Consider the following 12,755-nt stretch of genomic DNA (forward strand, 5'->3'; position numbering starts at 1 on the left):
CAACCACTGCGCCACCAGGGAAGCCCCAATGTGTTTTTTTAATGCTTTCTTTTTTTTGGACATCTTTACCTCATACTTTTTTTTTTTTTAACTTATTTTTGGCTGCGTTGGGTCTCTGTTGCTGCGCACGGGCTTTCTCTGGTTGCCGTAAGTGATGGCTACTCTTCGTTGCAGTGTGCATGCTTCTCATTGCAGTGGCTTCTCTTGTTGCGAAGCACGGGCTCTAGCATGCAGGCTTCAGTAGTTGTGACACGCAGGCTCAGTAGTTGTGGCTCACAGGCTTAGTTGCTCCGCGGCATGTGGGATCTTCCCAAACCAGGGCTCAAACCCGTGTCCCCTGCATTGGCAGGTGGATTCTTAACCACTGCGCCAGGAGGGAAGTCCTAATGCTTTCTAATTTTTTAAAATTGAAGTAGAGTTGATTTACAAGACTTCAGGTGTACGGCAAAGTGATTCAGTTATATACACATATGAACATATATATACATATATATATATTCTTTTTCACTCTTTTCTGTTATAGGTTATTACAAGATATTGAATATATTGATAGTTCCCTATGCTATACAAAGGTCCCTGCTGTTTATCTATTACAGCCTTTTTACTTTTAAAAGTTACATCAATACGTTCTCAACGTTTTCATCTACCTAAGAGAGGTTAATTTCTAATGCATAACAAACGGTGTTTTCAAAAGCTGTCAGAGGCACAGTGGACCACACCGTTCAACCTGGTTCTCCCAACCAATGAGACAGATAAAGCTGTGTGACACCACCCTAGTTGGGTTTAATGTAGGCCTTATACCACAATTTAAAAAGAAATTTAATTTCTTGTCTCTGAAATAAAATTCTATCAAAGAACCAAATGCAGCTACTGGCCATCACAAGCCTATCACAAGCAAGATAGGATTACAGAAGAGTGACCACGTAAAAGTCCTGCGGGTGACAACACAGAGACACGAGCTGAGTGGCAGGCACAGTGGTAGACTTTTGGCTAAATGTTTTATGAGAGGAGCTTCAAACGTAATAAAATGCCCAAAGACAACACCATCAAGAGAGCACCAGTGTGGACACACACAACTCTAGGAAGAGCAGGCCATGCGGCTCTGGAGGAAAGGCAGACAGGATACAGGGCAGGGAGGCCATGGCCCGTCACAGTCAGAGCTCAGTGGCTATGCCAGTGGAAGGAAAGGGAGCATGCCATTGGATGCCCTTACTTTTTCCCTACTCATTCTGATTTCGCTCCTGTAACCACGTGAACTTTATGTTCCGTTCTCTGGTGAAACACATGTACGTATAAAACTATACAACTACACGCAGAACCCTGCCCCTGCTTAATCGGACCCGTGGCCCAGGTAAATGTTGTTCTGGCCAGTACTTCCTCCACAGCCCAGAAGACCACCTCTCCAAGCAGACCCTCCAAAAGCAGCAGCAGAGGCCACAGCAAGCCTGACTCAGTAATGAGTTAGGGGGTGATGACCAGCGCTCTCTCCTGCATTTACTGTGGACCGCGTTACAGAGTGTGATCATGTATCTTATTAGAATGTATTCTGCTGCTTCTTTCCATACCCGGCTTGTCCTCCGTCAACCCTGCCGCCTCCATCTTTCTCCCTGGACAGATCATGAGACAGATTCAGAACACTTTAAAATTCACCTTTAGTTCCTTCCATAAAATGTGAGCATTAGATAAAATTATAGAATAAAATAAAGTAAAAAAGAGAGAATTAAATGAAATTATGTCTGTGAAGCAGTGCCTGACACATGACAAACACTCAAAAAGTTAGCTTTAATTAGTTTGTGGAATAAACTTATATAGCCTGTTTTAAATTTTTTTAAAAAAAGGATTTTTTTGCCTTCTGAGTTGACAGTCCCTGAGATGGAACACTCACTCAGCCCCAACCTAAATAAACGACGAAGTCCAGCGGCAACTCAGACGGCTGCTGGGGCCAGCAGGCTAGAACACCAGCTCCGGTCTCTCTCAGCTCATCAGGACCCCTAGCAGCAAAAGTGCAACTGTGATACCAGTTCTCCCGCTAACAGTGCTTGGCATGTTCACAATGCCGTTCCCAGTCTCCGCTTACATCACTGCTACTTCAAGCCCGCGTGTAACATTAGAGCCTTCCTACTTGCAGCATGGCCTAAAGGCGGCCTCAGCCTGTGACTCAAGGGAGATCTGATTTGCATTTATAATCTGAGCAGTATTGAAAGAGCAAGTGAAAAAATGGACTGAAAATGTTTTCAACGGCATCAGAAAATCTTGGAATGAATACAAAGTCAACATGTTGTAAACACGTTTGTTTACAGAGAGGTGCCCTGTGCAGGCTCCACTGTCCTCATTTCTCTAGACTCTTCCTGGCCACTCCCTTCTCCCGAAAGTGTTACGACTGGGATGACCTCCTCACAGGACACGTGCCCCATGAGTGTCCCGGACATGGGAGGGAGGGACTGCACAGCGGAGCTGGAGCCGGGGCTCACACCACGCACCACCCCCTTTCCAGGCCCAGTGGGTTAACATGGGGGGAGGGAGAGGGCGCTCAGGGGAGCCTCCCCATGTCCCCGGAAAACAGTGCTCTTTAACAGCTTTCGATTGCAGCTGCCAGTCCCAAGAGGGAAAAGTGCTCACCTCAGGAAATGGTGGGCCAAGAGCGACATCTTCCAGTGGAAAAGGAAGTGCTATCGTCATAAATCACCCCGGTGTCTCCCTCCTGTCTCACTTTCACTAGTGGCTAAGCACACATAAGCCGGCAAGCACTGCCAAAAGAAGAGGTCCTCTGTCTAGGGAGCAAACTTTGGTTTCAAACCTAAGAAATTAAATAAGTATCTTTACACACATGAAGATCCTAGCAGGGTTTTAAAATCTGAGTTAAGATGCTTCATGAGTTACACTTGGGTTTCTCCTTTAATACCCTTTACCTTGCCTAGTACACACTGTATGTAACATCTGCATCATATGGTAGAAATGAAATATAAAGCTCAATTTTTGGTCTTGAATGCTTTAGTCAAAAATGGATTTTAGTTCAACCACCACATATAATTTGAATCTCTACTATTTAGAACATCTGTACTAATCTAGTAACAATCTAGAAAGCATGTCTGAAAAATATCAAAAATTACAAGTCACACAAGGTTGAAAACAGAGCTTGCAGCAAGTGGCAAAACCAAAGAAAGAAAATAAAACTGTCAACGGTCCTGAAATAAACTAGCACAAAATATTTTCTTAGGAAAAGCTATCAGTTCTAAAATAAAACTAGAAAAAGACAAACTTTAAAAATGGTGAGCAGCATTTCTTCTCATAATTATAAACCACAAGCATCGTCACCTAGTAAATAATTATTTTTTATTAAACCATGTATAAGGCAACCAGAATTTGCTCTGAACGCACTATGTTTATGAAGACGAGCATGTTACAAATCAAGCTTTCTATGAACTGATGGGATCGCTGACCAAGTAGGCTGAGATTAGAAGCGAGCCCGGCTGACACAGGCTGACACGGCTTCCCCGGCAGAAATACTCAGGAGCAACCTGCACAGACCAACCTCGTTGGCCCCATCCAAATCCACCATCAGCACTGCAACCCGCCCACAGAAAGCACAGCCGTCCAAGGGGACAGCTCCAGGCAGCACCCTCCTCCCCACTCTGGGCGCAGCTCCAGACACTGCCATCTGCCACAGAGCCGTCTCCGAGGGCCCCCGGAGCTGACAGCACAGGCCCACGGGGGCCCCTCAGGGCCTTGCACCCGCAAACGCAGTCCAGCTCCACCCCTGCCAACTCTTCATCACCCAGGGCTTGGTTTTCAACGCGCACCTGCGCAATCAGGTGTTCCATTGTTACATGCCTTGTAGAGAATTTTAAAACTAAAATTCAGAGGTGCCCTTTAAAATTTAGTATCAATATTAAATCTCTTTTTTTTTTTGGCTTTGCGACGTGGCATGCGGGATCTTAGTTCCCTGACCAGGGATTGAACTCATGCCCTCTTCAGTGGAAGCACGGAGTCTTAACCACTGCACCACCAGGGAAGCCCAGAGTACTAAACCTTAACATAATTACTCTGCTCAGACTTAATCCTGTTAAAACTGCATAACGGAGAGACTAAAAAAATTAAGTTATTTTTCCTACAGATTAAAAAAATCATAAAATGGGTTAGAAATGATTGTTTTCCAAATATCATGTTCAGTGTTAATTACTTCCACAACATAACAAACAGGAATAAGCCTCACATACCTGTTTTCATTTTAAGGAAGCAAAACATTGTTAGTTTATGCAAAACTATGATTTATACTAAGTGAGAGTCCTTAAAAATGAACTCGTTATTTAAAACTGCAAATGAGAAACAAATGACTATAACCTAAAAATATTTGAAAGACCTTTACAGAATGCTATACATGTTATATATATACTTGAATATATTTTTAAAACTTCAGAAAATTACTACACTAAACTTAATGGTAAAATTACAGAGAATGGGATTTCTACTTTTCACTTACCCCCTCGGGTACTATTCAACATTTTTTAAAGAGTAGGTTTTGTTAACTGGGAAAAGAATTTGAAAAAGAATAGATACATGCATATGAATAACTGAATCACTTTGCTGTACACCTGAAACTAACACAACACTGTTAATCAACTATACTCCAATATAAAATAAAAAGTAAAAAAAAAAAAGAGTAGGTTTTGGTCTTATAATTTAAACAATTAACTCAGTAACTATTATTTAAAAAAAAAAAAAAAAAAAAAGGCCTTCATTGTGAAGCAGTGCGGGGCAGCCAGACCTGCAGGGTTCTTACTCAGCTGTTAGAACCCTTGGTACCATTACTCACTCTACGTGGCACCTGACTCTCAGTGTTGCTGCAGGATTCAACCGGTTACCACACCTAACCCGCTCAGCGCTTCCTGGCACAAGGATGAAAACACTCAACAGGAGTCAGTTATTTTCTGCAGCAACTAGGTACTGACAGTTTCTAGCCAAGATCCAATGTTTCTTTTTTCTTTTTTTTTTCTTTCTTGTCACAGGGAGAGACGTCAGAGGAGCGGGGGCTTTCTCAGTTTCCTTTTTTTTGGAAATGAAACAGGAAAAGATGCAGGCTAGATGGGTCTGTTTACCTAATAGCTGAGTTTTAGGGAAAATAATTCCTTCTACGTGAAGATGCAGTATCACACGCCTACATCTCCCAATGATATGTGCTCCCAATCTTTTAAATAAAAGCTGCATTTCCTCTTACAGTGAAATTTGTTTCAGTGTTTCAGCAAAAGCCAATTTACTTTATGCATGTTACTGTAAAGGGTCTTTCTTCTTAGAATACAGAAAACATGAACCACACGGTTTTATGTATTGCTTCAAACCTAGAGTGCTCTGAATTTTCTTACAACTGGTACAGTTAGGAGAGCTACGCACGGCTCTTCCACTGGAAAGAGCTCAGCGACAGCAAGTGACAGCGAGTGCCTTCTGGCAGCAATGCTGGGTGGTGCTTCTGGGACCCCTAACCTGACAGCGCTCCTCCCAACACCGGAAGTGGTCAACTCTGCAGGGCCACTCTGACAGGCGAAGGCCAGCCCTGTATCTCAACCTACTGGAGGTTTGTCTTTTTCTCACTGTTTTATAGGACATCAACCGTAGTTATGTCACACACGCCTGGGATGGCCTCCATCTGTTACTGAACAAACTTATGGTGACTTGGGCTGCAACAGTCAGTCCTTCCCTGTCCTGCTTAGAAAGGCCTTCCTAGGGACTTCCCTGGTGGCCCAGTGGTTAAGAATCCGCCTGCCAATGCAGGGGACTCGATCGCTGGTCCGGGAAGATCCCACATGTCGCGGAGCAACTAAGCCCGTGCGTCACAACTACTGAGCCTGAACTCTAGAGCCCGCGTGCCTAGAGCCCGTGCTCCACAACAAGAGAAGCCACCGCAATGAGAAGCTCATGCACCGCAACAAAGAGTACACGCCGCTCACTGAAACTAGAGAAAGCCTGTGTGCAGCAACGAAGACCTAATGCAGCCAAAAATAACTAAAAAAATAAAATAAATTTTAAAAAATAATAAATTCCCTTGATAATATGTGGATTTAAAGTTTCTGTTAAAAAAAAAGAATCAAAACAATGCAAAATTAAAAAGAAAAAAAGCAAGGCCTTCCTAATCCAAGAACACATGAATAGTGTGTCATGGATTCTACTACTCTTACTGACTTGACTTTCACATTTCCCACCGTTTTTAATTCATCGAATCCATTTGCAATTCCTCTGTATACACTGAGGTAGGCATCTGATTTTACTTCTCGTGGAGCATTTCTGCAAGTCACCCACAAGTAGCTAAATTCAATACATCCAACTGCTCCCCCGACTTCAGAACAGCAGCGCCCTCCCTCCAGCTGGTCCCCTGCTGCACCATCTCTGGCTGGCTTCCTGTGAGGGAGCGCCCTTAATTCCCGTCTCCAGTCTTGCCTCAAACCAGAAAACTGCCAGAACAGTCCACCTAAAAAGAGACCTGACCATCTCCCTCCCTTCAGATCCCACCACGGCTTCCCAGCACCTGCAAGTAAACCCTCTGTCCAACACCCCACTTCTCTGTCTCCCACCACCCATATCGCAGCTTCACTGAGAACCTGGCCTCAGGTAACCCTCTCCCCCCACCCCATTTACATACTGCTCCTGTGCTCTCTCCTTGTCTGGGGTGCCCTCCTGATTCCTGATTCCCCAATCCCTTGTTCTCTTTCCACCCCAATCACTCCCAGCTAACTTCTACTCATCCTTAGGCTATATCTGAGATACCACCTCCAGGAAGCTCTCCTGGATGCCCCCAACCCACATATCCAAGTTAGGTGCCAATTTTAGTGCTCCCTGGCATTTACCACTTAACAGAAATTGTAGTATTTGTTTATTAAAGAGTCTTTCTCTCCAACTAGACCATGAACTCGCTGAGGGTAGGCGCTAACCCTGACTTGCAGAGCCAATGAACATCTCACAGGTGCCCAGAGAAATGGGAGAACTCATTGCCATCATGTTGCTTTGCCTTAAAACCCGAAAATATTCTTGGGTTCCCCTCATCCCTCTGTCGCTCCACGTCTGACAACGTCCTGGAAAAACCACGCCCCAAGTGCCAGATGAATTCGTGATGATCAGTGAGGGCCCCATGTATGTGGCCTCCTTACTCCTTCTAATGAATCTGAAGCACTTCTTACGTTTCCTCATCTAAACAGAACAGTGGCATCCACTCTGTTTCATTTCCAACTATAATTGGGAACAATAAGAAACAACAATTACAGGATTTTATTTCTACTATAAATGTAGACAGTTAACCCACACCATTTCTGAGATCACCCTTTAATGCTGTCCTCCCACATGTGAAGTACTTGGCTAAAGTGAGCACTCTCTAGTACTAAAAAGGTTTGAAGCATAAATAGCAAGTAAAGAAACCTTTAAATTGACGTTTTTCATATTCTACATATAGTTCCCATCTTCCAATAATGTTAAATAAAGATCAAACAAAGCAAGTAGAATGACTTAAGACCAAAGCAACTAGGCAAAGCACTGCTTTGTTTTCAAGCCATACATGCCCCTGGGGAGCCCCTCATGCCCCAATGGGAATCACTGATCTACACTTGATCACTCTCACACTACTGAAGTCTGGCACCTGCAGTTTTATTCCGCACAAATGTCGAAAACCGTCCGTCACATGGTTCTTAGTTCCTCAACTAAAATTCGCAGCCAGTGACCATTCACTGAATGCCCCTATGCAACTAAATGAAAAACAAAGCACCCAACTAACAAGCACTATTACAGATATAATTCAAACTACAAAACTGACTAATGAATCACACAAGTCACTTAATGAAGTAGAGTCAATTACAACATGTGATTATAATAAATAGCATGTTATAAACAGCAACATCATGGTCTGTACTTTTCTTCTATCAATCCTAAGTTTATTTTGGCCCAAAGGAAGTAAACAGTTTCAAATGCAGCAGGCCTAGTCTCTTCAAACTGGAAATTGAGTGGGCTAAGCTGTCCAAAAATAGCAATGAGTTCCAAATTTAGGAAGAAGAGGAGGAAGAAAATGAAGGTGTTTTCAGGCAACGAAATAATACTGCAACCTTCCTGCAGGTGGCATTGAGTATAACTACCGACCAAAATATTCACAGCAACACCACTTGTGCTTGGCTGGCATCACTGTCTTGTTCCCACTGCCCTGCAAACCCCAATGTGGGCGCTCAAATTTGGGACGTGCTCAGGACACTTAGCCTGAATCAGCAGTGGGCCCTACGAAATGCCCTGCAATTCCCTGGGCTCTCACCTCACCTTGAAATACTGAGGTAAGGGCAGGTGCTGCAATGCTGAAGGATGGTTTCATCCTATCACCACCTCTACCAAAAGTGCCTGGCATTTATTGAAAGGGAGAAAAAACAAAAGCAAGAAACTCAAAAACTAGAAAGCAAACGGATGAATGAAAACTGACTTAGGCCAGAAAAAGGTGATAAGCCTGCAGTGAGGAACACTTAGAAATAACCCAATTTTCATCACAGAACCCCAAAGGCTTAAGATAGTGACACCTGTGAACATTTGGGAGTAAGGACGTAGAGTGGGATCAAAATACAGGACAAGTCAAATGAGGAGAGTCTGTCTAAGAAGCAGTTAGGCAAAACCACGTGATCATCTCAACTGGTACAGGAAAAGCACCTGTTAAAATCCAACTCTTTCATGACAAAAACATTCAACAAACTAGAAATAGAAGAGAACTTCCTCAATCAGGCAAGGGCATTTACTAAAACCCACAGCTAACACCACAGTCAATGGTGAAAAGCTGAAAGCTTTCCCCTAAAATCAGAAACAAAACAAAGACATTGTTTTCACCACTGCTATTCAAGGTTGCACTGGAATTCTAGCCAGAGCAATTAGGCAAGAAAAAGAAATAGATGGCATCCCAACTGGAAAGGAAGGACTTCCCTGGTGGCACAGTGGTTAAGAATCCGCCTGCCAATGCAGGGGACATGTGTTCGAGCCCTGGTCCGGGAAGATCCCACATGCCACGGAGCAACTAAGCCCGTGTGCCGTAACTACTGAGCCTGCGCTCTAGAGCCCGTGAGCCACTACTGAGCCCATGTGCCACAACTACTGAAGCCCACGCACCGCAACAAAGAGTAGCCCCCGCTCACCACAACTAGAGAAAGCCTGCATGCAGCAACGAAGACCCAATGCAGCCAAAAAAAAAAGAAAAAACAAACTGGGAAAGGAAGAAGTAAAACTACCTCTAGGGCCTCCCTGGTGGCGCAGTGGTTGAGAGTCCGCCTGCCGATGCAGGGGACACGGGTTCGTGCCCCGATCCCGGAGGATCCCACATGCCGCGGAGCGGCTGGGCCCGCGAGCCATGGCCGCGGGGCCTGTGTGTCCAGAGCCTGTGCTCCGCAACGGGAGAGGCCACAGCAGTGAGAGGCCCGCGTACAGCAAAAAAAAAAAAAAAAAAAAAAACTACCTCTATTCACAGATGACGTGATCTCATATACAAAAAATCCTAAAGAATTCACAAAAAACTATTAGAACTAAGATCAACACACAAAAATAGTTGAATTTCTATTTTATTTCTATTTACTAGCAATGAACAATCTAAAAATGAAATTAAGAAAACAATTCCTCGGACTTCCCTGGTGGTGCAGTGGTTAAGAATCTGCCTGCCAATTCAGAGGAGACGGGTTCGAGTCCTGGTCTGGGAAGATCCACATGCCACGGAGCAACTAAGTCCGTGAGCGACAACTACTGAGCCTGCATGCCACAAATACTGAGCCAAAATAAATAAATATTTATTTATTTAAAAATATTTATATATTTATTTAAAATAAATATTTTAAAATAAATAAATATTTAAATATTTTAAAAAAGAACATAGAGATTTACCTTCACAACCTTGGATTTGGCAACAGTTTCTTAGATATGACACCAAAAGCATGAGCAACAAAAGAGAAAGTAGATAAATTTGCCTTCATCAAAATTAAAACTTTTGTGCATCAAAGGACACTATCAACAGAGTGAAGAGACGGCCCAAATAATGAAAGAAAGTACACACAAATCATGTATCTGATAAGGGTGTAGTATTAGGAGACATAAAGAACTCTTACAAGTCAACGAAAAGACAAACAACCCAATTAAAAAATGGACGATGGACTGGAATGGACATTTCTCCAAAGATATATAAATGGCCAACAAGTACATAAAAAGTTGCTCAACATCATCAGTCATTAAAGAAATGCAAATCAAAATCAAAATGAGACACCACCTCACAGCCACTAGGATGGCCATACTAAAACGAAATGGAAAATAAGTGTTGGAGAGGATATGGAGAAATCGGGACCCTCTCACACTGCTGGTGGGAATGTAAAACGGTGCAGCTACTGTGGAAAACAGTTTGGTGGTTCCTCTATAAGTTAAACATAGAATGACCACATGACCCAGCAATTCCACTCCTAGTTATCAAGATATACCGCAAGAATGAAAACAGGTGCTCCAACAAAAACTTGTATACAAATGTTCACAGCAGCATTACTCATAATAGGCAAAAAGTGGAAACAACTCCAATGTCCATTAACAGATGAATGGATAAGCAAATTGGGATATATTCATACAATGGAATATTATTCAGTTGTAAAGAAAAATGAAGTTCTGACACACACTACAACATGGGTAAACCTTGAAAACATTATGCTAAGTGAAAGAAGTCAACACAAAAGGCCACATACTGTATGAATCCATTTACATAGAAAATCCACAACAGGCACATGCACAGAGACAGAAGAAAGACTAGTTGTTGCCAGAGGCTAGGAGCAGCGGATAATGGGTACAGGGTTTCCATTCAGGGTGATAAAAAAAGTTGTGGAACTAGATAGTGGGGATGGTTGCACAGTACTGTGAACATACTTAATGCCAAGGAACAGCACAGGTTAAAAACATAAATTTTATACTGTGTATTTTTACCACAATTAAAAAGAAAGCAGTTGGCTACTCTGCATGGATCCCCTTCCGGCCTCCCCCGAACAAAGAGTGGGGCATAAAGCCAAGGGCCCTCTAGACCAGAGGGGAAGAGGCACAGCTGAGTTCTAGAATGCCTTCCTGTAAAGGGGGATAAGTGAGCACTTCCTTGCTCATTGGTGGAGGCCACAGCCCCACTCTTCTACCTGACTTCTAAAACGAGGCAGGAGGCTGGAAACCCCGCCTTTGGGAATCTAACAAGTCCAGTAAAAGGACCTAAAGACAATGACACTGAGCGTCCCTCGAGGTAACCCCACCCGTCTTCCTAGCCAACAGTGACAGGACCAGCGCAGGAGCAGAGAACTTCCGAAGGGCTGGGCGGGGTCCCGCTCTCAGCTATGCGAGTTCAATCAAGATCACCTGACGTTTCAGGACAGGCGGGCTCAAGCCAGCGAACACTTAGGCCACGGACGGAGACTGCGACGCCACGGCATTCAGAAACAAGAACATGTTACTAAGTTTTAGAGGAAAAACAATAACCACCAAAAACCTCTGGAAAATTTTAAATTTGATGGCCCAAATAAAACGCTCAACACATGAGTTAGAAAACTGAAGAATCTAGAAAGTCGAACAAGAAGACAAAACTGGAAAGTGGGAGAGAAAGCTGAAAAAATAGAAAACCGGTCCAAGAGGTCCCGTGCCCCAATACAGTAGCATTTCCAAAACACACAGAAAAAAGATTAAGAAAAAAGAGAGAATTGTCAAACCAAATAAACTGAGAAAATTCCCCAGAACTACCTAACCGTCCCGCGTTTCCAGACTTGAAGGAACTCTGAAGCGTCCAGCGAAATGGACGAAAATAGACCCGAACCGCTCACGTTTCCGAGCTGGGAGGGCGGAGCGAGGGAACGGGTCGTGCAACGGAGGACCTGGCACAGGACCCGGCACCGAGCTGGGCCCGCCCGACGTCAGCGGCCTCCGCGGGCAGCGACCGGCACGCGCGACCCCCGGGCAGAGCGCCGAGCCCGGGCATGCGAGCCGGGCAGCCGGCGTGGTGTGCGACGTCCCGGGGCCGCGCCGGGTGCCGGCAGGAGGGGGTCGGCGGGCCGGGGAGGAGGCGCCGTGGTGGGGGGAGGGGAGCTGACGGGGGCGCGCCCGGGTTGGGGAGGGGGCGCGGGGGCGCTGAAGGACCGGGTGAGGCAGAGGGCGCCTGGGGGCAGCGGACTGAGGAGGAGCGGGCTGAGGGGGAGGGGACTGAGGCGCCGGGGCGGCGACGCCAGGCTGAGAGGGGGGCGCGGGGGCAGCGGGGCTGAAGCGCCGCGGCCGTTGGCAGCCCTAACGGGGACCGCAGCTCGCCCCAACCCGCGCCCGCCACGAGGGACGCCCGGGCCCCGGCCCCACTCCGCCCGGACCCCCGCCCCGACCCCCGGCTGCAGCTCACCTGCCTCCCGCCGCCGCCGCCGCCGCCGCCGCCCCCCCCAGCAGCCTCTGCCTGAGGCCTCGTCTGCACCGCCCAGGCCCCGCAGACCGTGCCTCTGCCAGCCAATCGCGCGCCTCGCCTGGGAGAAACGCGGACGTCCACCAATCACGGGCGCGCCACTCGAAGCTCCTCGGCCAATGCGGAGGCGGCCTACCTAGGCGCCCAGCCAATCGAGAACTGTTGTCGAGCCGTGGGGCGGGGAAATGGGCGGGGCTCAGAGGCGGTGCGCGGCGTGGAGGGGGCGGGGCGAGAGAGCCGGGAGGAGGGGCGGAGGGGCTCCAGTCTCAGGGAGGGTGTTTGTCCAGAGGAGGACCCGGGTCTCGGCCGGCAACAG

General features: G+C 46.0%; 1 protein-coding gene across 3 annotated transcripts in view; it reads right to left on the bottom strand.

Moving 5' to 3' along the window:
- SUN1 (Sad1 and UNC84 domain containing 1) overlaps positions 1–12,428 on the bottom strand; it is a 54,409-nt gene extending 41,981 nt beyond the window's left edge. The window contains exon 1 of one of the 3 annotated variants that reach the window (XM_060078359.1): positions 12,383–12,428. The gene's annotated coding sequence lies outside the window, so the exon portion shown is untranslated. Of the gene's footprint in view, positions 1–11,739; positions 11,764–12,382 lie in introns of those variants that run through there. The other 2 variants (XM_060078362.1, XM_060078360.1) reach the window with 2 other exon arrangements.
- Between the last annotated feature and the right edge of the window lie 327 nt (positions 12,429–12,755).

This window comes from Mesoplodon densirostris, chromosome 16 (genome assembly GCF_025265405.1).
Source record: "Mesoplodon densirostris isolate mMesDen1 chromosome 16, mMesDen1 primary haplotype, whole genome shotgun sequence".
NCBI lineage: Eukaryota > Metazoa > Chordata > Mammalia > Artiodactyla > Ziphiidae > Mesoplodon > Mesoplodon densirostris.